General features: G+C 42.8%; 1 long non-coding RNA gene across 1 annotated transcript in view; it reads left to right on the forward strand.

The window, feature by feature from the left end:
- LOC119659803 overlaps positions 1–23,346 on the forward strand; it is a 212,121-nt gene that overhangs the window by 145,501 nt on the left and 43,274 nt on the right. The window contains exon 3 of the long non-coding RNA XR_005250375.1: positions 16,619–16,651. This is a non-coding gene — a long non-coding RNA (uncharacterized LOC119659803). The remainder of the gene's footprint in view (positions 1–16,618; positions 16,652–23,346) is intronic.

Below are 23,346 nucleotides of genomic sequence, written 5' to 3' on the forward strand. Positions count from 1 at the left end.
TTCCTTGAACTCTCGGCTCTTCTTTAGTGTTGGAAGTTTGGCACCACTCCCTTCGTTCTCCGCTCCTCTTTACGCTCTCTACAAATCTCCATTTTAGACTTAATTGAGTGGTCCCTTCCATCCCCTTGGTAGCAATAGGTACCTGCCGGAATGAAATCACCGTAAGAGTTTATAACTGTCCTGTCGAAGCTAACTCGCTCATAGTCTCTTTGCAGGTGAACATTATTCTGCCGCCCGACGAATTCCATGTTCAGTATGTTAACCATCTCCTTTTGGCAATTTTCCACCCTGAGAACTTTTGCTAGCACTACATCAATTTTTTCTTCGTTGACACTTCTTCCTTGCTGCTCGCATTCACGGAGCACAGCCGTGGCAATCACACCACCAGCTTTTCGCCTCACGCTATCCCCGCGCTTCATACGAAGTTCAATTCATCCAGCCATCCTTTCCCCTCTTTGAACTGCCTACCTACCTAGTTTTGCGAGCTTTTAGTAATAGGTCCCTCCAGGCGTTCAGTTTAGTTCGCCAAACCACGTTTCGTGGCCGGGCGCTAACCACGATTCTACGATTGTGGAAAAAGCGGAAGAGATGCGTGTTCGATGGTTATGGTTACGTGATTTTATCGTCGAATTTGATGGGAAACCACCAAAAAAACCGGTCGAAACGAGGCTGGCTTGATACGCTGGATGACCAGATCAGACAGAACAAGATGGAGTAACCTATTACGATAATCCGATCTCACTTCTGAACGGAACAACGCGAACAATGCGAAATAAATAGCATGCAACTCTTCATCATCATCAACGGAACAACAACCGGTATCCAGTCTAGGCCTGCCTTAATAAGGAACTCCAGACATCCCGGTTTTGCGCCGAGGTCCACCAATTCGATATCTTTAAAAGTTGTCTGGCATCCTGACCTGCGCCACCGCTCCATCTTAGGCAGGGTCTGCCTCGTCTTCTTTTTCTACCATAGATATTGCCCTTATAGACTTTCCGGGCTGGATCATCCTCATCCATACGGATTAAGTGACCCGCCCACCGTAACCTATTGAGCCGGATTTTATCCACAACCGGACGGTCATTATATCGCTTATAGATTTCGTCATTGTGTAGGCTACGGAATCGTCCATCCTCATATAGGGGGCCAAAAATTCTTCGGAGGATTCTTCTCCCGAACGCGGCCAAGAGTTCGCAATTTTTCTTGCTAACAACCCAAGTTTCCGAGGAATACATGAGGACTGGGAAGATCATTGCCTTGTACACCAAGAGCTTTGACCCTATGATGAGACGTTTTGAGCGGAACAGTTTTTGTAAACTGAAATAGGCTCTGTTGGCTGACAACAACCGTGCGCGTATTTCATCATCGTAGCTGTTATCGGTTGTGATTTTCGACCCTAGATAGGAGAAATTATCAACGGTCTCAAAGTTGAATTCTTCTATCTTTATTCTTCCTGTCTGATCATTGCAGTTTGATGTTGTTGGTTGGTTGGTTTTTGATGCTGACGTTGCCACCGTATATTTTGTTTTGCCTTCATTGGTGTGCAGCCCAAGATCTCGCGCCTATCGCCGCCTGCTCGATTTGGATGAAGGCAGTTTGTACGTCTCGGGTAGTTCTTCCCATGATGTCGATATCGTCAGCATAGGCCAGTAGTTGGGTGGACTCAAAAAGGATCGTACCTCTTGCATTTACCTCAGCATCATGGGTCACTTTCTCGAGGGCCAGGTTAAAGAGGACGCATGATAGGGTTGTTGATGTCGAATGGTCTTGAGAGTGATCCTGCTGCTTTTATCTGGCCTCGCACATTGGTCAGGGTCAGCCTAGTCAGTCTTATTAATTTCGTCGGGATACCGAATTCTGTCATGGCCGTGTACAGTTTTACCCTGGCTATGCTATCATAGGCGGCTTTAAAGTCGATGAATAGATGGCGCAACTGATGTCAATATTCCAACAGTTTTTCCATCGCTTGCCGCAGAGAGAAAATTTGATCTGTTGCTGATTTTGTTGGAGTGAAGCCTCTTTGGTATGGACCAATGATGTTCTGGGCGTATGGAGCTATCCGGCCTAGCAAGATAGCAGAGAATATCTTATAGATGGTACTCAGCAACGTGATACCTCTATAATTTCTGCACTGTGTGATATCTCCCTTTTTATGTATGAGACAGATAATGCCTCTTTGCCAATCGTCAGGCATTGATTCGCTGTCCCATACCTTGAGCACAAGTTGATGAACCACTTGGTGTAACATGCAAGCAACTCTTGCGGTGAATTAAGACATTTAGCAACGAAGGTAACGTTTAGAACGGTTAGAGCAGAGGATCGATATTTCAGAAAACCATACTGCTCATTCATTGTAAGGTGATCGCTCTCGAGGAATTTGCAGGATGAGGAAAGAGATAGGCGGAATGGTAGTTCACAGCTAGTGTAGGATCTCCACGTTTGAGGATAAGAATACTGAGGGCCGCTCACCAAAAATGAGGAAAGCACCATGCTTCGAGACTTTTGTTCAAGATTTTACACAAGGGGGAGTGTATTGCAGGGGACGGTAAGTATTGTTTGCAGTTCACAAGGAAATCATTAGGGAGCCCGCCGGCAACAGGTACATTATTGTCAAAATTACCAGTGAGGAGTTCAACCAAGGGAAAGAAATGGAGCGGAGCGGCAAGCCATTCGGAGCAACTTAAAACTAAAAGAGGTATTAAGGATGCATTGATCGAGCAAACAGACACAGAAGAAATATAGGAACAAAGTAGGTCGCTGGAATATTGGGGGAAGTTAACAATGATGACCGGAAAACTGATTGAAGTAAAGAAAGATTGGGCCGCCGTTGACTCCAACATGAACTCCACTATATTTTCCGCTGTTAAGCGCCGGCTTGTGATCCAGCTTAGTTTTGTGCGCGGTAAACCTAGGGCAATTAAATACAACATGTTCCGTACTCTCGCCCACGTTGCCAAATCTTGGTCATCATGGTGACTCGTAGTGACTAAATTGGTGCAGATAAGCCTGATAACCTCCATGTCCACTTAATAGCGTTGGCTCGTAGCTTAGTTCCCCGTGGCTTCGTTCAATTCTTCTTCGAATGTGCGGAATGATACGGTCGGTTCAACGGCGTTCCATCTCTTTTGTCATTCTGTGATGGATTCCCGCCGCGCTAGTTACCGAGGTACGCTAGACTCTACGATTGCGTACATTTGGTCGCAGAGACACCGACCTTCACTCGTTGCCGAAACTGGGGCTGCGTAGAGTGGCATGGAACTAATTACCCTTGAAATAAAACGAAGTCGACTTTGTCTTGGTCTACCAATATTTGGTAGTATCCTCAAGATCGTTACAACGATGGAAGACGCTTTAGTTGCAGAGCACTCTACATGTTTGATCGTTGAGCCTTTTATCAATCATTACTCCCCAGTATTTAAGCGATGTTAGGGAGCGAATTCTTTGTTTCCCAGCTTTCATTTTCACGGTTGTGTCCTTTCTTCTTTCGGTAATTAGCACTAGTTCTGTTTTATATTCAGCAAGTGATAGGACGGGCTTTTTCAACCGGGAACTGATCTCGTCTAAGCGTATTGCAACCACAGTTACCCCGGTATTCTCCACAAAGCCAATGGTTGTCGCCCTGTTAGGAAGTCCTGGCGTCAACACTCCATCGTGCATAATTAACCACAGTAAGAGACCTAAGACAGGACCTTATGGTACAACGCCCTTCATCGGGAATAATTTCAGTCCATCCTGCGAGTCAAAGTAAACTCTTCTACCAAGAATAAATTCAATAACGATACGTACAATGTACTTCAGAGCTTGCAGCTTGGTTAGAGCCTCTACGATTTTCGTGATTTGAATGCATTTTTTACATCGAGTGTCAGCACTGTGCAGCATTTATCGAACCAGGCCGGCCACCATGTTGACTGCATCAACGGTTGATCTCCCCTTACGAAACTCAAATTGCTTGCAGATAGGCCTCCTTCCTTTTCCGCAAGAGCGAGTAGTCTGTTGTATATTACTCGCTCAAATGGTTTGCCAAATTTTATTGACCACACATATCGATCGACATGCGGAGAGGTCCGCCAATGGTTTACCTGTCTTCAAAATAAGTATCAGCCTTTGTAGCTTCTATTGCTTGGGGAATTCTCTGTCTCTAAGGCATGCCGTAAAAACTCGGGCAAGTATACCTGGCTGCCACTTTCAGGGGGGTCTTATTTTCAGCGAATTTCCTTGCTGTATCTAGAATTTCCCTCTTTTATCACTACAGGAATTTTGTCAAGGTTAATGGACTTCCGGCAGACTAGTTCACTTCACATCCTCTAGGAAGAGAGTGTCCATTATGTTTTGTAATAATTTAGGGCAAGTAATCGGTGGAGAGCGTTTGCCTTTCAGTGATAATATTACCGACCTGTAGGCGAGAGTCAGCTTCAGTACACATTTTTTTATGAGGAGGTCGAAATTTCCAAAAGATACGCTAGCGTGTGGGACTCTTACCCACTAAAACCACCCCGACACCCTCATGCCCCGTGGAACCACCATAAGATATTTATTTAGTATTTAGCTTGGCCATCTTTTGTCTCTACGCGGCGTACATAACGGCGCTTTTTTCGTCTAATATACTGTGGCCCCTTGCATTTTCGTCTCTGCTACCCTACTGAAGAGCCCAAGCATTGAAGTCACCAGCAATCACCCTTGGATTACGACCCATTGTGTCGAGCATTTCCTCGAATTCGGACAGTGTCAAACTTGGTGGAACGTAACAGCTCCACACATATACCACGTTTATGTTCGCCCACACAAACCCACTGGCTGTCTGCTTCCCAGTACTTTGTATGGCTTGTCGACCGCATGCCCATATCTCCGCTCCACTAGTCGGTTGCTATAGGGTTCGCTAATGATGGTAATTTCCACCTGGGATTCGTAGGTGGTCAGTTCGAGTAAATCCTGCTGAGGTTTATTTGAATAAACCTCATTTTTTTATTGAAGTCAGCGTCTTCCTAAATTCCGGACATTTAGCACTTCCGGCAATATTCCGGTTATTCCATCCCCTCTTTCCTTCGCACAATAAGTATTGGGGTCCTCCCCACAACTTCTGTACGGTCGAACCGATTACTACCGCTGGTGCAATGGTCAAACGCGAGGCACTTGAAGTATCTGCTCTCTCAGACGACAGACAACCCATTCGATTCGAACTTTCCCGGCCGCCAATAACTTCTGCGCTTGGTCTACTGGTAATCGCCATGTGGCTATTTGAGTATTGCCATAGTTTTTTTTGACATGTTTGACGATATGTTCCTTCAACTTGAACTGTTCTACCAAGGCAGTGCAAATTTTTCTGGTGTAATTTGGTGTAGAACACATTAGAGTGTGCTCTCACCATAGTTTTCATGGCTGAACGTCCTTGTTAAACTTGGATAACTCAACTATTTTTACACTAATCTATATGAAGGGTAACTCCTCCGGATTAAGTCATTGGTTACCATAAATCCTAACCAGATTACTGTTTATAAACAGTTTTTCACCTTTGGGATTCATTGACTTTCCTTGGTATTGGCAGAGATCTCAGGGTTGACCAACTTCTTCCGAATGGGTCCTTTTCCTGGTCCTGGTGTACCTCCTGCTTTCGCTCCTCTTTTATACGTGCGGGGAGTGTTGTTGCTGCTTTCAACTCATCTTTATTCAACTTTGTTACTAGTGTTCTCGGATAGTGTTCGCTTGAACACCGCCTCCTGCAGATCTAAATCACTTGTAGCATTATATGCCAAGGTGGTCCAGTTCCCCACTCCCGAGGCATTGCGGTCGAGGGATATTGACGGCCGGGAGCCCCCTTGCTCTCGTTCAAAAGCCACCGGTATTGGGGTTCCGAGCCCCTACATCATAAGTTTCCTCCTTCTCTCGTCTTCCATAGTGGTTTTGTGTTCTGGGTATCCTTCATATAGCCATTTTGGTCAGCGCACCAGAGATGAGCAAACGCTAACCCATACACAGTCAGGAAAGGAAAGCGCATGAGCACATATTTACACATCAATATGTATACTCTAATCTGCTAACTGAGGTCGCAACTGATTGGAGATCTGGTCACTTGACACCAAATTTGGTACAAAGGTGGGAGCTGCGACCGCTTACGCATACAGTGATTTACATCATTTTACCTCGAATTTAAGAATACATGCAAAAGAGGGGTATAATTTTTTTCACCAAATATTGTCATGGGGGGTATCAAATGAAAGGCCGCGGTTAGTACTTCCCCAAGCTGATCTGCAGGTGTCGAAAGTGATTATCTCAGACCCACTTTCAGAAATTACCTAACCGAAAAATCAAAGGCTGCCACTATATGGTACCTAGGCTCCGAAATAGCCTTCATATCGATATCTATTCATAGAAAGTTAATAATAGTATATCTCTATAATTTTTAGTAATTGACTTAAGAGACTTTAGGTTCATCCTAGGCTCACGAAGTAGGTAACGTCGGTTATAATATGAAGAATGATCCTGCCAAGTTTGGTGGAAATCCCACTATTACTAACAAAGTTATAGTAGGTCGAATTTGCCGCTTCTGCACCAATTCAGTCAGTATCACCCGAAAGTGAATATTCTCACATAGTGTATGCATGTATTACGTGTTAGATACTAATGGGGTAAATGTTCACTCAAATGTTTTTATAAAAGAAACTCACAAAACCTTTCATACTTGAAACGTCCAGCTTCCAGTTTCTCGACTTGTTTAATCATTAACTTCAGGCTGAAGCGTATAAGCTTGAAATGAAGAAGTCCGGTGGCATTTCTAGAAACCAGAAATGTTTTCGGCAGCGCATCCTTAGAACAAATAGTTTTCATGGTGAATCAATTTGGATGAGAATCCAGACAATTTGAAGAAGTAGGAAAGTAATAGGAGAGAATATCGGGATTGATATTGTAAAAATTACTAAGAGTTTGACCTTAAGTTAATACACGGTCCTAATTGCATGAAGTTGGGGTTAAGTTGACAACATCAAAATTGGCTTTGCGGAAAGTGAACTTAGCGGTTTTGCACAGACTTCAAATACTTGAGAGTGAGCATCTCTTCTGACGTACGGAAATGTACAAGGAGAGGAGTGGGTTTGGCCAGGCTGGAAAAGAAGAGATGGTGGGGGGGGGGGATGTGCTGGTTGAAAACTCTGCAGAAAAAGAAAGGGAGGGAATGGTACCTTACAGTGAGGAGATTGGACAAACTATCCAATCATTTTCAGACAGGCGGCCCTTCCACAAGGAAAGTATATCCAAAATACAATGGACGAGACAGAGTTGGACGGGGAGGCACTTAAGGAAACACAATGACACAGGCAGGAGGAGAAGGCGGGTTCGGCATAAAGTGAATGTTTAATTGCAATTAGGATCTCACCGCCAGTGGACTTAAGTGAAGCAGCCCAGTCCTGGTTGCACCGAAAAATGGAGTTCTCTTAGGATAGCTCAGTAATCAGTACTTTATCGTTAAGTTGTATTTCAGAAATACAGCTAGCATGATGCTGCTGAGTTGGCGCCGATGAATTCAAGGTCCCTAGATTGTTCCTCAAACCCTAACTTTCGGACAAAATAACCGCACTGGGAAAACGGAATTAATTACTATCTATCGGCGAGGCAAATGGACTGTCCTGAAATTTACTTGCCAGTTGGTGCGCTTGTCCGGCTTGAGCTTGAACACACCGGTCAGAAAGGAGGATTGACGATTCAGTAAAGTTCGTGGAATAAGTTTTTTTTAAAGGAACTGTCGCTCGGTTGGGGTTGGTGTCTTTTGTAAGTTTAACACAAGAGAGTGATGAAAGTAAGCCAATTTCGTTCTTCATGTACTTCAATATCACAGTCGTTGCGGTAAAATACCTAATCGGAAGATAAATGGCAGTTTTAGCAGGGAAGCCACTACGTTAGTAGATGCATTGCCAGGATTGAATCTAGTGGCAAAAGTGTAGTTTCGTCGGTAGGGAAATCGATGTTCTCTTAACAGTAGGTCCACATGAGGAAAAAGGTGTAGGAGGAAGTCCCCTCTTTCGTGATAAACTGCAGTGGCTGAACCGCTTAAAAGATTCTGATGCCTCAAAAAGGAGATATTTTTATATCACAACGGGAAAGTATCCACTACAGCAGTCCTGGTGCCCTCATAACAACCCAGATGTTTTTTCAGTGAAAGCATTGCAGAAAGCCGTGCTCAAAGAAGGCATGACGTTAGTATATACTCCCAAAACAATCTGTACAAAAAGATTCGGGGCAAAACCATCCACCTAATTGTTGAAACGCTCCTTTTAAATTTATTATATTCAGAAACTGCAAAAGTGAGTACAGAAATATCCATCCAATTGTTGCTTTCAAAACAGCCTCCCCTCATAAAGCTTAAAAAAAAATTTCCTTCTAGGAATTCTTACAATTTTTTATGAATTTGAAGGTGCAGAAAAGTAGGTAGAGTTGCCCGAAATAATGTCTAGAAGAAACCTCAGGTTACAATTTTCGATTTGACCAAGCTGACATCTTTCACCGGATCATTACAAATGTCCTTGCAAATGTAATTTCGATGTGGTAGGGCAAGCTGTATTTTGTCCACTAAGTCTGTGTACGTTATTAAGTGTTTGGAAGACAAGATCGTCCGTTTTATGTGAATTTTACCAGTATACCTTCCACCAGAAATAATTGACTGCAATTAATCCCCCTGTCACCATTCATTCATGGAGTTCATTCTATCCATCTCTGAGAAAATTTCGCACAAAGCTTTCATGGCACTTACCTAATTTAACTACTCCATCAAAGAAGGAGGAGTCGTTAGTTTCTACAGGAGGCCTTTGCAGTTTAAAATGGCCGCCAACCGTCGAAAATCTAATAAATCTAATAACTTCATATTAATTCTGAGCTTCCATTCTAATTATTTTCTGACAGGCTCCGCAGCCCCACAAAAATCTCTAATGCTTTGAATATTATAACTCATTAAATTGGGTCTGCCGAAACGCTAAATGCTCTCAGTTTGATTACCAACTAGAAGTACGTAAATGGCGAATGAAAGGCGGGCACATATTCACTCTCTACCAAGCACTTAAAGGTCCTTTGTCATACCAGTTTCATGTTTTCTATTAATTGCATCTTTAATCACTTTCCAGATATAAGCCGGTAACCGAAAATGCTCTGTTAATTGAAATAAACCAGCTAAAATCCTTAGACAAACCATGGCAACTCGGTGGGGGAATATTTCGTTATTCATGTTTTCAGTTTGCTCTGAAATTCATGAAGTGCTTCCTTAGGACCCATTGGATAGTCCCTTGGAATATTTTAGCATTTACGGAAATGTGAACGTAGTGTGATAATATGGAAATCAATTTAATTGGGTTTTATACTGTAGAGAAAGAGGCGCAGGTGGATTTGATTCAATTTAACAATTAGGTAGGTGGAAACGGTTTAACCAAATTTCCCAAGACATCGCCTACTGCTAGATGGGTACATAAAGTCGGTTACGGGCACAAAAATATGATCGTAAGATAGTCTACGATTATGAAAAATGTACTTACCTACGTCAGAAAATTTGCTTAGTGGTGGAGAGGGTCATGAAAATTTGAGAAAATTTTATTATGAAGTGATAAATTGAAAAAAAGTGAGCTCACCTGTAAACCGGAGAACTGCCGAATAAGATTGATTGCCTAAAGGAAAAAATATGGAAAGTAAGGGTGTTTATCCCCTTGATTTTTTGCCTTTTGTAAAAGTCTACTATAGGTGACGTTTGGAAGCCTACAAAATCATTATCCAGTACTAAGGACTTGTTTCCCGACAGCCTTTATCTTGTTACAGTGACTCTTCTGGAATCATTCCACCCAGTTTTGCTTGGAAACTTTAGTACGTAGAGTCGGTGGGTTTTCAGGTTGTGGTTTATCGTAACAAGCCATTGCTGGCATGTGTGGCTGATCCTGTCTTTAAATGTGTTCGTTCTGCCTCACGTCGCAGAGCAGCATCTACTTTTCCAAATTTCCATCAGCGGTGTTATTCATTGTCCTTGGAACAACAGACACAACGGTTCAATATGCTAAATAGTGATCTGAGAACCCAGTCCAATTCCATAGCCGAGAAAAGTGAGGAATATTATTTAGACGAGCGGTCACCGTCGCGGATAAGTGTAAAGACTAATTTTGCTCCGCTTATGACCAAACCGTTTGCATCGTACCTTGCCTATTAGATGGCCTTTCGGTAAGTTCAATTCGCCAAACTCTTGTAATTTCTCCCTTCAAAGCAGACTTTACCGTGAGCAGCCGGATACCAACTACTTGGTGAGCCAGCCTATCCGCTCCTCATTACCAGTTTCAATCCTGGTTTTAGCAATAACTGGCGGAAACTCCACACCAACTGACTGCTATCTATGGCTGGAAGCCTAACCTGACTATCTGAAAAATTTCAAATGTACGACCCCGCCGCGGGGTGCGTATATATCCGCCTGGAATATGGTCATCATTTCCTGTTCAGATCGAGCCAGTTTCATTACCACATTTTCCAATCTGCCCATTCATAAAGATTATTAAGCCTGTGATCCTAAATACATGGCTGCGATATTTGAATGACACATGTTCACTACACGGAAGCAGCAAGTAAGCAAGTAAGTAAAAGACCAGCCTTTGGGTTGAGGGTTGTTGGTTTGAGTTGTGCCCGGATATAATCTGAGAAGTACCTACACCTCAAGCAGAGAGAGGGAGAGTTACCCTCTCAAAAAAACGGTCTGATCGGATGATCGACTTCACCCTGCAATTGAAACGGTTCCTCTGTTTTGTCACATCTGAGGTTCACTTTCTTTCTTCTTCTTTCATTCAGAAGCAGAATCGGCTCATCGTAATCGGTTGCACTATTTTGTTCTATCAAAGGCCTAATCTGGAAGCAGTCGCGAGGCTTTTAAATCACCATCCACCATCGAGTCACCGTTGTTTCGGGTGGCTTTTTGGTCGTTTACTAGCGACTTCGATGTTCAGACCAATTCTGGCAATTCCCCTTAATGCGAGTTACATAACCATACCATCGAAGACGCCCCTCTCGCAATTTTTCCATAATCGATGCAACCCAATATCGATCGCGGATATCCTCATTTCGGATGTGATCAAAACGTGTCACGCCAGTAGTCCAACGCAACATCTTTGTCTCCATTACCGCAAGGCGCCATTCATTGTCTTTTATAGTCGACCAACTCTCAGAGTCATAGTGGACAGGACGGACGACACTGCCGATAGCATTGACCCGAGATATTTAAATCGCTCAGTTCTGGGCAAGTTACCGCAATTGACAATCCGCTTAACGTGGATCGGTAATTAAAAATTCAATTTTATCCAGATTCAATCTGAGAGCGTGATATATGAGGCAATCCTTTCTTTTTTGGACAAGTTGCTTGAGATCATTTTTGTTATTAGAGACTAAGAAAACATCATCTGCAAAAGGCAGTGTATATGGCGCTGGACATTGGAAGTCCCGTGTGACAGTGTCCATAACAAGAACAAGGGGTAGTAGTAAGAGGGCGCTTCGTTGATGAACACCGACAGAGATATAAAATGGTTTTATACACCCGCCTTCTGGCACTGGGTGTTGTCGTAGAACATTAGATCAGATGAGTCCGTGTAGCACACGGTCAAACGCTTTCTCCAGATTCATAAAGCAATGTAAAGAGGGCAATGCTTCTGACGGAGTTTCTCCATATGTAAGTGCAGTATGTCAATATTTCTGCAGTTCTTGAAAAACCCGGCTTGATTCACAGTTATTTTAATGATTTTGCGAATACAGTTGTCAAGAATGCGTTCAATAATCTCCATGGTATGGGACAGCAACCGGATCGGACGGTAATTTGAGAATTCTGCTGGACTACCTTTCTTTTCCCGCAGAACTGGAACTGTAGTACCTTCTTGCCAGTCAGATGCTGTTCTACATTTCTGAATAACATCACTATGGCGTTCCTTTTTACTTGCTGAAATCATCTAAACTGTTTTCGAAATTCAATGGATTCAATGTTCCTCCCAAGAAGCTAGTTTGTATGTAACCCAATCTATCTTTCGCGGACTCCGAACTGGAGCGGTCGGAGGTAGTGTCATGCCCATTACGAAATCAAGCGCATGCTATCGTTGGACATCCTTACTCTCCGGTGAGAACCAACTATCTTACCAGAGGACGCCACCGTGGTGTAGATGACTTTTCGCTAGGCCGCAAAAAAAAGTGAATTCGTTACCCACGCTGCGGATCTGCAGTTCAATCTCTGCCTGATATTCTAATAAAGTAGGTAGATAGGCACCAGTAACTGCTCCCAGCTGCAATTAGCACTGTAGTTCGCCGTTTTGTTGCCGCAAACTCCTAAGACCTTGACTACTGTGGGTGGATCCAGAGGAGCAAAGTCCAGCCGGCTCACCCATAGCATTCACAAAGGGGGCCACCCTGAAATAATAGATTTCTCTGAAGTCTTTAAAGCGTCCCATGTCTGGATCTAGCTAGAGATGAGTAATGCCTGAGAAATTCTCAACCTGTCTGTAACTTCGACAATTCCAATTGTATCGTATCTTAATTCCTCAATGAAGGTCGGCTTGCGTAAATGCACAGAGTTCTAGAGGTAATCGCTGCATAACATCTAGACTCACGCAGTCTGACGGCACTGCGCACCTCAGCGTATTTAATGTGTAGGTTCACGGCAGAAGGTGTAGGAGTGCCGGGTAGGACCGCATAGGTCCGATAGCTTGCCCAGCGCCGCCAATAGAACCATACGTTAGGATGGGACGAACCACGGCTGTGTACACGCAGATAACCATTCTCAGCCAAAGAGCCCACTTCTTAACCAATATTCTCTTGCAGGCAATTTAATTTAGAACTCAGGATCACACCCAGATGGTTTACTCTGGAGCAAAGAGCCAACCTTTATCCATTTAGCCGTGGAACTTGGAACCTTGCAGCAAGTAAAATTGACGTTGCTTTTTCTTGTTGGTAAATAACATCAGCCCCTTTTTGGTAAGATTCATGCGACAGTCCAAATCTGTGAGTTCACACGCATTCGTTTAGTATTGCGTCTCTATGATCCATTCATAATTGAGGCAAGCATCACTAAAACTATTTTCACCAAGTCGTCGGCATATGTACGCCATCATTTTCACCCTACTCCTGTCTAATACGCGCCTCGGTACGGAGTTCATCAAGTGGCCACCTCCTAGATCAAATTGATTTGTCTTGGTTCTTAGCAGGATCCAGCGCGTAACACACACCTCCAATCCTACTTTAGTTAGAGCTTCCTTGACGACTTCAATATTAATCATGAATGCTCCCTTTATATTCAGAAAGACGGCAACAGTATATTGCTTTTAGTGAAGCCACCACTCAACCGTCCTTATTACTTTCTGAAGTTCGGTTTTGCTGCAGAGGTAGCCCGCCGAGGCTTGAGAGCGTATTCCTCATGATCATCATTTGTGGATGTCAAAGAAGCGTCTCGTATCTCAAGATAAAAGAGGTGAGGCTGATTAACCTCCGTGGACTTAAGGCCGGGCCTAGCCACTTTTGAAATGAAAACGCCGAAGCCGATATGAGGACCTCTTTTATTATGTACGTTCAGACGACATTTCCCAAATAAGCTATCGCGATATGGTCTACTTGATTGAATGATCCTAACCGGTCAGTCGAAACTGAACTAAAATTCTGGCGATGTGGTCAATCAGCGTGCTGCCGTCAAAGAGACAATGGAATTTACGGCAACACAAACAAACTATAAACCTTTCATCGTCCACTAAAACCATCCCATCTCTGCAAGCCTTAATAGAATATAATATAATATTAGAATATCACCTTTGTGTACAGATAGGTGGGTGACCAGAGCACAACGCTGTCGTATGGAAGGTCGGAGTTCAAATCTCTGGTGGTAGTGGAATTTGTATCGTGATTTGACGTTGGATACCAGTCGACTCAACTGTGAATGAGTACCTGAGTCAAATCAGGGCAATAACCTCGGTCGAGAGTAACATTCTTAGTCAGTCTTATCAATTTCGTCGGGATACCGAATTCTCTCATGGCCGTGTACAGTTTTACCCTTGTTATGCTATCATAAGCCGCTTTAAATTCGATGAAAAGATGGTGCAACGGTTTTTCCATCGCTTGCCCCACAGAGAAAATCTGATCTGTTGTTGATTTGCCTAGAGTGAAGCCTCTTTGGTATGAGCCGATGATTTTCTGAATGTATGGAGCTATCCGATCTAACAAAATAGCGCAGGATATCTTCAAGATGTTACTCAGCAACTTAATAATTACTGTACTGTGTAATCTGCCCTTTTTGTGAGTGGGACAGGGAATATATCGTTACCAGTCGTCAGGCATTGATTCGCTGTCGCACACCTTGAGCATCAGTTGATGAACCACTATATTTAACCAACTCGGCTGTAATTCAATCGGCTCCTGGCGAATTACGGTTTTTACGCCGATGAATTGCACGGACTGTTACTTCCATGCTTTGTGGTGGCAGCATTTGTCCCTCGTCGTCAGTTGGCGGGACCTCCAACTCGTCGATATTTTGGTTGTTGAGCAGTACTCAATCCACACCCTTAATATGGCCATTCTGTCGAAATTCAGATTTCCCTCTTTTTCACGACAGGATGAGCATCGAGGTGTATAAGACTTCATCCTGCTGACTTGTTGATAAACCTTCCGCGCCTGGTGTGATTGCTCCCTGTACTTCTGGAGCTTACAAACTTGTAGGTTCCCCCACACATCTCCAGGACATCTACTAACTGTGGTTATTGCGGCATCCATTTCCCCCTTTTAGGTATTATAGAGGCATTTGTTGTGGATGATTCTCACCTGTTTGTCACAGGGGCTTCTACGCGATGTTGTTGAAGAAATACCTGGTCAATTTGGATGAAAGTGGTCCCGTTGGGAGAGGCCGATATATGTTTGTGGATCGCTTTCCGCATAAACCAGCTTCTTCCAACAACCATTTTGTGCGATACTGCTAACTGAAAAATCCGCAGGCCGTCATCATTTGTGTTTTTATGTTGTGACCCGACGTATCATCTGAATAAGGGCTCCGTTCCTACTTGATTGTTAAAATTTCCAAGTATGATTTTGATATCATACCTGTGACAGACTTCGAGGGTCCACTTTACTGATTGTAGATGTTGTACTTCTCTAACTCTGCAGTCTTCTCTGTAGAGATGTGAACGTTAATGAGGCTCATATTTCTAAATTTATGCTCCATTGTGGATATCAATCCATGTTTCTCCCTGAAACCTATACTACCCTTTGATCGCCGTAAAATAAAGTAGACTTTTATAGGAAACATCATACTGGCATACTTTCGCGTCAAATTGCTATTGCCTACGAGATAAAATATCAGTGGAACTATCGTGCAGCCGAAAGTTCTTATATAAATAATCAACGAAACCCTTCATACTTGAAGTGCAGAGTTCGCGGCTTTCAACTTGTTTGCTGTTTTAGGTGAACTTTTTCTCGTTTGCTAATAGTGTTCAGTTCCTACAATACCGTGAAACGTATGAAGTTGACTATTGTCAATACATTTCTTTCGAAGTCAAATCATTCGCGTAAATGCATCTTTAAAAAATAGTGTACTTATGAAGTTTAAACTATGCACACGTAGAACTGTCATGCACCCATTGTTTCTCACATAGAGGAACACAAAACCTTTTATACTTCAAGCGTCTAACTTCCAGCTTCCCGATTTTTAATAATGCAAACTTGGGTATTTAACATATTAGGAAACTTCAAGGTACAGATTAGTTACCTAAAGTAAACAAGAAAAAAAAGATACTTATAATCCTATGTATGTCAGCAAACACAGTACAGTTTTGCAGACAAGTAACCAAATATGTACAGAAACTTGTTCTGAATCTGCGAAGCGAATCAGCTAGTTCCTATGGTGGCACTTGCAATGCAATTTGCTTTAAAAAGATATCACAAAGCAATCAAACTTCATCATAATTGCTTTACTCCTGTCAAACATTCACCCTACTGGCGTCTGTCTTGTTGAAAATAAAGCGTTAAGAGAAGCAGTCACTAAAGTTATTAAACTGGAGATTACTATTGCCATTTACATCCCTCTCAAGGCGACGTAAAACAGCAACAACAGCGATAATGACATTGATAGTAACGTCTCCAAGCCTTATGCCTCCCATAAAATAGTACTAGAGAAACGATTAAGGAAGACTTCGTCCTTGACTCTCACTGTAATGGATTACCTTTCAAATGGTACACGTATACTTGGAGCGAGCTCCCCCAAGCCTCCCGGTTTCATCACATTAATGTCGCCAACAGGATAAGCGTTTAAGCTTCAAGCCACCCAGCGGAATGTCATGCGGGAACAATGCGTGGCAGAGGATGATGTTGAACAAAGTATTCACAACTTTATCGTATACAAGTTTACAATCAAATTCAGATAAAGAAATCGTGAGAAATTATTCCTTAACAAGTTGCAAAGAATGATGGCGGTAGAAGGAAATTATTAAATATTAGATTGTTGGAAGTATCTGAATTTGAAGCTATTTCCCTCAGCCATTTTATTATATAACACTTAATACTTAAAACCCATTCATTTTCATTAATGTCCTCCAACCCCTTACACAAAATATCAATAGCAATATCGTCCGCTGAAAATTAATTAGCTTTTCTCCTTTTCCAGGGTATCATATGAATCCACCGATGCAGAGAGGATGTAAGTAGCGTTGGTTGACGTTAAGATAAAAAGTTTCGCTTGAACGGATATTCCCATCTTTATGCTACATGAGAGCATCTGAAATATTTGATTTTCAGGATAGAAACTTGAGCGCCAGCAATCTATTAGTATCTGGTTTAGATTGATTGTTCGATTATTATTCTCAACTAATTAACCAGAAACAGATAAAGCTCCAATTAAGAAAATATATTTCAAAGCTTTTGCAATGTCATCAGAAAAGGCCTCCTTACTGTACACTGGGACGTCGGAAAAGATGTCTGCGATTCCACAAGCAAATTACACAAAATATACGAAACCAATATGAAACGGCAGATGCTTTTTAGGAGGCCTGATTATATCATGGAATTGACTTCCATTATTGAATCAATGCTTCTTTAACCTCTCGTATTTTGTTGAACTTCCTGGTTTAAATCTTTCTTGCCAGTTCTCTCCACAAATATTCAACAGCATTTAAGTCTGGAGACTAAGGGGGTGTCTGCAGCAATTCAGGTCAGGTCAAAGCCAACAAATATGTTGATCGTTCGCATCACAACCTATTAAGAGTTCAAGGCCACTTGATTCTGCATACACTACCACTACACTACCTTACTTCTTGGGTCGGTGGAGGATGCAAAGAATCATGGGAGAAGTAAGCTTGGTATTATAAGTGGACCACAAATAGGTCCTGGGAACAGAATTGTCTCAGGTTGGCTGCCTCTAACAGTGTGGGCCTCAAGACGTATTCCGTCGGTTTCGAGGATCTGTCAGCAAAGAAGATCCTAGTCCCTTTTATTGATCCAATACCACAGTTTTTGTTAGTACGAACCCATGGCTCTTCCACCAGAAATACATAGATAAAGACGGTCTTGTAATTTTGCCAGCCTCGCTGCCAGTACATAGCAACAGGCTTTGGCATACTGTAAGTTAATTTGACTAACTTTTATGTTTGTAAACATAGGTGTTCAGTTACACTGCTCTGTGATAAGCACCCTCTCTCTACCCATCGCGAGTGAGAGATCTGCCTCTTTCAGTCACTTCATTTTAGAAGCCTTGATGAATGTCAGAACATATGGGGGCCAATATAGACTCGGATCACTATCTCATTGGCATGGCGCTCCGAACTCGAATAACACCAACCAGAATCCCCTCTGACAATCAGATGAGAGTTAACACTGAAACCATCCACAACACAGCCCTCCGCAACACCTATAAGAGGGAAATGGATGCCGAAATAACCACAGTAAACAGAGATCCTGGAGATGAAGCATCAACAAATGATCTTCACAATCAACTGAAGAACGTTATCATAAATACGGCCAGAAATATACTCGGCCGCAGCCGCAAAAAGAGTCAGAACGGCTGGTTTGACGATGAATGAAAGCTAAAAATGGAACGGAAAAATGCTGCATACCGAGTAATGTTACATTCTCAAAGGACGCGATCACGCGCGGAGGCTTATCAGGAAGTCCGGCGAGCGGAGAAGCGACTTGACGCACATAAAAAGGAAGCTTGGGAGGACTAACAGGTCTGTGAACTCGAAAAGTACGGGGAGCAACTGCACCAGGCACAGAAGGTGGGAGTTTTACCAACACGCCAGAAGGATGAAGCCTTACACACCTCGATGCTCATCCTGCCGAGACAAAGAGGAAAATTTGATTTCCGGAGAAATGGGCATATTGGAGCGATGGGTTGAGTACTTCGATGAACTACTGAACAACCAGAACATCGGCGAGTTGGAGATCCCGCCAACTGAAGACGGCAGACAAATACTGCCACCACAAAGTGTAGTAGAAACAGTCCGTGCTATTCATTGGCCTAAAAATTTTAAGTCGCCAGGAGCCGATGGAATTGCAGTCGAATTTATTAAATATGTAGGCGGCCAATTACACAAAGTGGTCCATCAACTTGTGCTCACGGTGTGGGACAGCGAATCAATGTGACTGGCAAAGAGACATTATTTGTTTCATACATAAAAAGGGTTAACCCGTTGGGAAGTTCCGTCCCTACGTACTCGAGGAGGGCGATCAGACCCGAGTCTGCAAGGGACTCATCTGAAGTGGATTCGGGCACGAAGCCTCACCAGAGGTTATCTGGTACCATAGGAACCGGGGCGGTCCTCTGAGAGCATATGCTATAGGAGAATTCCTGGAGGATGTGTCCTCGGCCCGGTTATTTACGGTTGGCCCCCTAGTGGGAGTTTCATGGTGGTTGTGGTTATGCCTACATCGCGGGCAGAGCTCCTCGGAAATCAAGCGTGGATTTGCGCTGTACAACTCGGGTGCCGTACCCCTGTTGCGACTGAGGTGTTAGATAGGCCTCGCATCCACTGGTATGAATGCTGAGCCTGCACTCAGTATAAACCAGGACCGCTGTGCTTACATGGCGGGGCTCTGATTGTGGTCCCAAAATCAATCCGGGTCCGAAGAGGACCATGGAGTTATGCCTACAGGGCAGGTACTCATGTTAAATCCCCAGGACTTTCATACATAAAAAGGGAGATATCACACAGCACAGCAATTATAGAGGTATCACGTTGCTGAGTACCATCTATAATATATTCTCCTCTATCTTGCTAGGCCCGATAGTTCCATATCTCTAGAACATCATTGGTCAATACCAAAGAGGCTTTACTCCAGACAAATCAGCAACAGATCAGATTTTCTCTCTGCGACAAGCAATGAATGAACTGTTGGAATATGGACAACAGTTGCACCATCTTTTCATCGACTTCAAAGCCGCCTATTATAGCACAGTCAGGGTAAAACTGTACAGGGCCATGAGAGACTTCGGTATCCCGACGAAATTGATAAGACTGACTAGGCTGACCCTGACCAATGTGCGAGACCAGATAAAAGCAGCAGGATCACTCTCGAGATCATTCGACATCAACAACGGCCTACGGCAAAGGATGCCCTATCATACGTCCTCTTTAACCTGGTCCTCGAGAAAGTGATCCGTGATGCTGGGGTAAATGCAAGAGGTACGACCCTATTTATGTCCACCCAACTACTGGCCTATTCTGACGATATCGACGTCATGGGAAGAACGACCCGAGATGCAAAAACTGCCTTCATCCAGATCGAGCAGGCGGCGACTGGGGCGAGATTTTGGGCTGCACATCAATGAAGGCAAGACGAAGTATAGGGTGGCAACTTTAGCACCAAAAACCAACCAACCAACAACATCAAACCGCACTGATCAAACGGGAAGAATAAAGATAGGAGAATACAACTTTGAGACCGTTGATAATTTCTCCTATCTAGGGTCGAAAATCACAACCGATAATAGCTACCACGATAAAATCAACGGACGGTTGTTGGCAGCCAACAGAGCCTATTTCAGCTTACAAAAACTGTTCCGCTCGAAACGACTCACCATAGGGTCAAAGCTCTTACTGTACAAGACTATTATCTTGCCAGTCCTCATGTATTCCTCGGAAACTTGGGTTCTTAGCAAGAAAAATTGCATTCACCCAAAGTCACAGTGTGGTGTGCAATTTCCTCAGCTGGAATTATTGGTCCTTGGTTTTTTGAGGAAAAGGTTACAGTGGCAGTGAATTCGGACCGGTATGTAAACATGCTACAGAATTTTTTTTCCCACGGCTAGAAAATTTGGATTTGGGGTACACTTGGTTCCAACAAGACTGTGCAACAGCACACACTTCAAGAGCATCGATGGCTGTTTTGAGGGAACACTTTCCAGAGCGCCTTATCTCAATTAGAGGCGATTTGGAATGGCCGGCACGCTCTCGCGATCTGTCCCCTTGTGATTTTTTTCTATGGGGTTTTTTGAAATCCCGTGTTTATGTGAACCGTCCAAGAACCCTACAAGATTTGAAGACCAACATCCAAGAAGAAATTGCCAACATAACACCTGCTATGCTAACAAGAGTCATAACAAACGCCAGAAATCGGTTTACGCAATGTATGGAGAATGGGGGACGTCACCTAACAGATTTGATCTTCAAAACAATGAAAATAAAAACTTTAGACATCTACCTACATTATAAAAAATAAATAAATATTTTCCGATGCATACAATAGTTTTTATTGAGTTTTGAAAAAAGGAAGTTATGCTACCGCACCCTGTATTTTTGATATCGGAGTATTCACTTTATGAATGGGGGGCGGGGAATGAAGTAAAGTGAGTAGAGCGATTGCCCAGATTCTTGATCTAGGTAAGTAATTAGCGCCAGTAATAATAGAAGGGAGTTGATCGACCGCTTTCTTTTCTTATTTTTGGCCTTTTAATTGTGAGATCAAGATTCACTAAAATCCTCATTTCTTTTTCTTATCATCAAGTGTTCACATGAGTTTAAAGACACGCATTTACACTCTTCTATGAATACCGAGAAAATTCCGTGACTATGTTTGAATTAGAAATCCTTGGTCTCGAATAAACAAAGTCCAGAATCTTTCATACACAAGCGATAATAAAAGGCTTTCCAATCATCCTGCAAATGACATATGGAGCAAACCTTTTCATGACCTTCAAACACTGTTGGAAAACTCAAAGCTCGTGGATACCCTTTTGAAACTCCCAACTAACAGCGGCCGAAGCGAGTCGTGCTGAGAACAAAAACTGAATCGATACGGATTCGATTCATCCTGCAAAGCTATTTGAATAGGAAACCTCCGTTCACATCCCCCCTTGGACTCTCTAAATAAATAATGGCGCTATTGTGCGTTCAACCGTCATGCAATTTTGTCTGACACCCGAATATTGAAAACTTGCTTCTAGCTACCGCAAGTGGCGGGAGGAAATGTTAAAATGAAAGGCAGGACCTCACAGACTTTCCAATGATGCTATTCAGTTCGATAACGAGAATAGATTATGGGAAGTGACTTTCGTTACAGTAGATTACTATGGTGCAAATCCATCTAGTGATGGAGACTAGTAGAAATATCCTTGTGGGGATATTGATACACCAATGGAGGTTCGTAAATCTTGCAGCAGGTTGTGAAGGTTGACATTCTTTCAAGGACTTGATAGTCTGAAGTTTGAACATTGTTTCTTGGTGTTCGTTACTGCGGTTTATTCTGGGTTTGTTCATGAACCCAATATTGATAATGAATGAAATGAATGAATATTTAACAGAATATTTTGGTTTGAAATACAGGATATTGAGAATGGATCACTTTTCGGCTCAATTGCGATATTCAATAGAATTATTCCCCGCTATCCTATTCAATGAAATGGAAATCAGCATTCAAATAAGCAACTCAAATAAAATTTCATCGCTGCTCACGTTAGTCGCACAAACATAGCACAATACTAAGGACTTTTTTACAAAGTTTAATTTATGAATGCGAAAAAAAATCAAAGAAGTTTAAATATTAATGTTATCGCAAAGAAAGAGAAAACAGATTTGAATATTCCAGAAGAAAAAGCAAAAAAAATTAACTCAAGAAAAATTTATTCTCAATTTGCAAGTGATCCAAGACCATCATTTCTCTGCTCTGCTTTTGATTTGCTCCAAGTTAACAACTTGAACCTTAATGAAAGGATTTCCCAGGATCCCAAAGTAAATACGAAAAAGACACGATACATTTTTTTAAGAGGAACTGACGCAATAATAATAGATTTGAATGGCCAATAAATGAATATCAAGGGAGGTTGGAAAAACTATTCCATCCTTTGATATCCAGCAAAAATTGGGGGATGTTTCATATTTGCAGTAGAGATGGGTAGGTGATGTATGAAATATTTCAAAAGTGATATCACCTTAAAATTACCATCACCGAACGCAATCCAAGCTTTACAACATCACCTACCATTACCTGATTACGAAGCATCATCTCATTACCAAGCTTCATCGCATTACCTAGCATCATCTTATTACCTAGCATCATCGCATTACCTAGCGTCATCCCATCATCCCACCGCCTAGCATCAACCCATTACCAAGAATCATTTCATTACAAAAGTGATGTCATCATATAGCATCACCTAACATTAGTGCTCTTCATAGTACATGTTGCAGCGGCAGTTGTCGATGCCAACGCCGAGTATCGGGCAGGATTTGGGTTGGCTACGGGCTGGGTTTGGGCTAGCATCGGGCTGACTTTGGTTGGCTTTGGGCTTCCTTTATATTGGCAAGGGCAATGGCTTTGGGTTTTTAAGGTTGGATTCGGTCTGGTTTTGGACTGGCCACACATTTTATATTCCCCACCGCGAACTCTGTGGAAGATATGCTCTCTACTTCAGTGGAACCCCTGCCCCCGTCGTGGACGCAGTCAAATGGGAACGATAATGTAGCCACTCCCTTAATGATAGGAACGGAAAACCTGGCTGCGACTGTCTTATCGGTACCACTGTTGCCTAATTCTCCCAGAAAACGGAAGAGGAAAGCTCGCAGAATGAAATTTCAGTCATAGAGTAGAGGGGACAAAAGGCTAAATCTTGTCTGTCAGAACCTTCTCTTCTACTTACACCGGAAAAAATGGAATGATGAATAGCTGGTTATGTAGATTTTACTGATTAATACCGGTATGTGGGAACAGATTCTGCAGCCCATAGTAAACCTGGGAAGACTCCAGAATCCACACTGGAAGCCGCAAACACTACAATTGGCGCCGGTTTTCACATTAGACTACTCAAACAAACCAGAAGCATGCCAAAGCCTCTTCCTATCTACTGGCAGTCAGGCTGGGAAAGTTGCAAAATCCCCCCTATATATTTCTAGTACAAGAGCA

Source organism: Hermetia illucens, chromosome 6, assembly GCF_905115235.1.
Source record: "Hermetia illucens chromosome 6, iHerIll2.2.curated.20191125, whole genome shotgun sequence".
Lineage (NCBI taxonomy): Eukaryota > Metazoa > Arthropoda > Insecta > Diptera > Stratiomyidae > Hermetia > Hermetia illucens.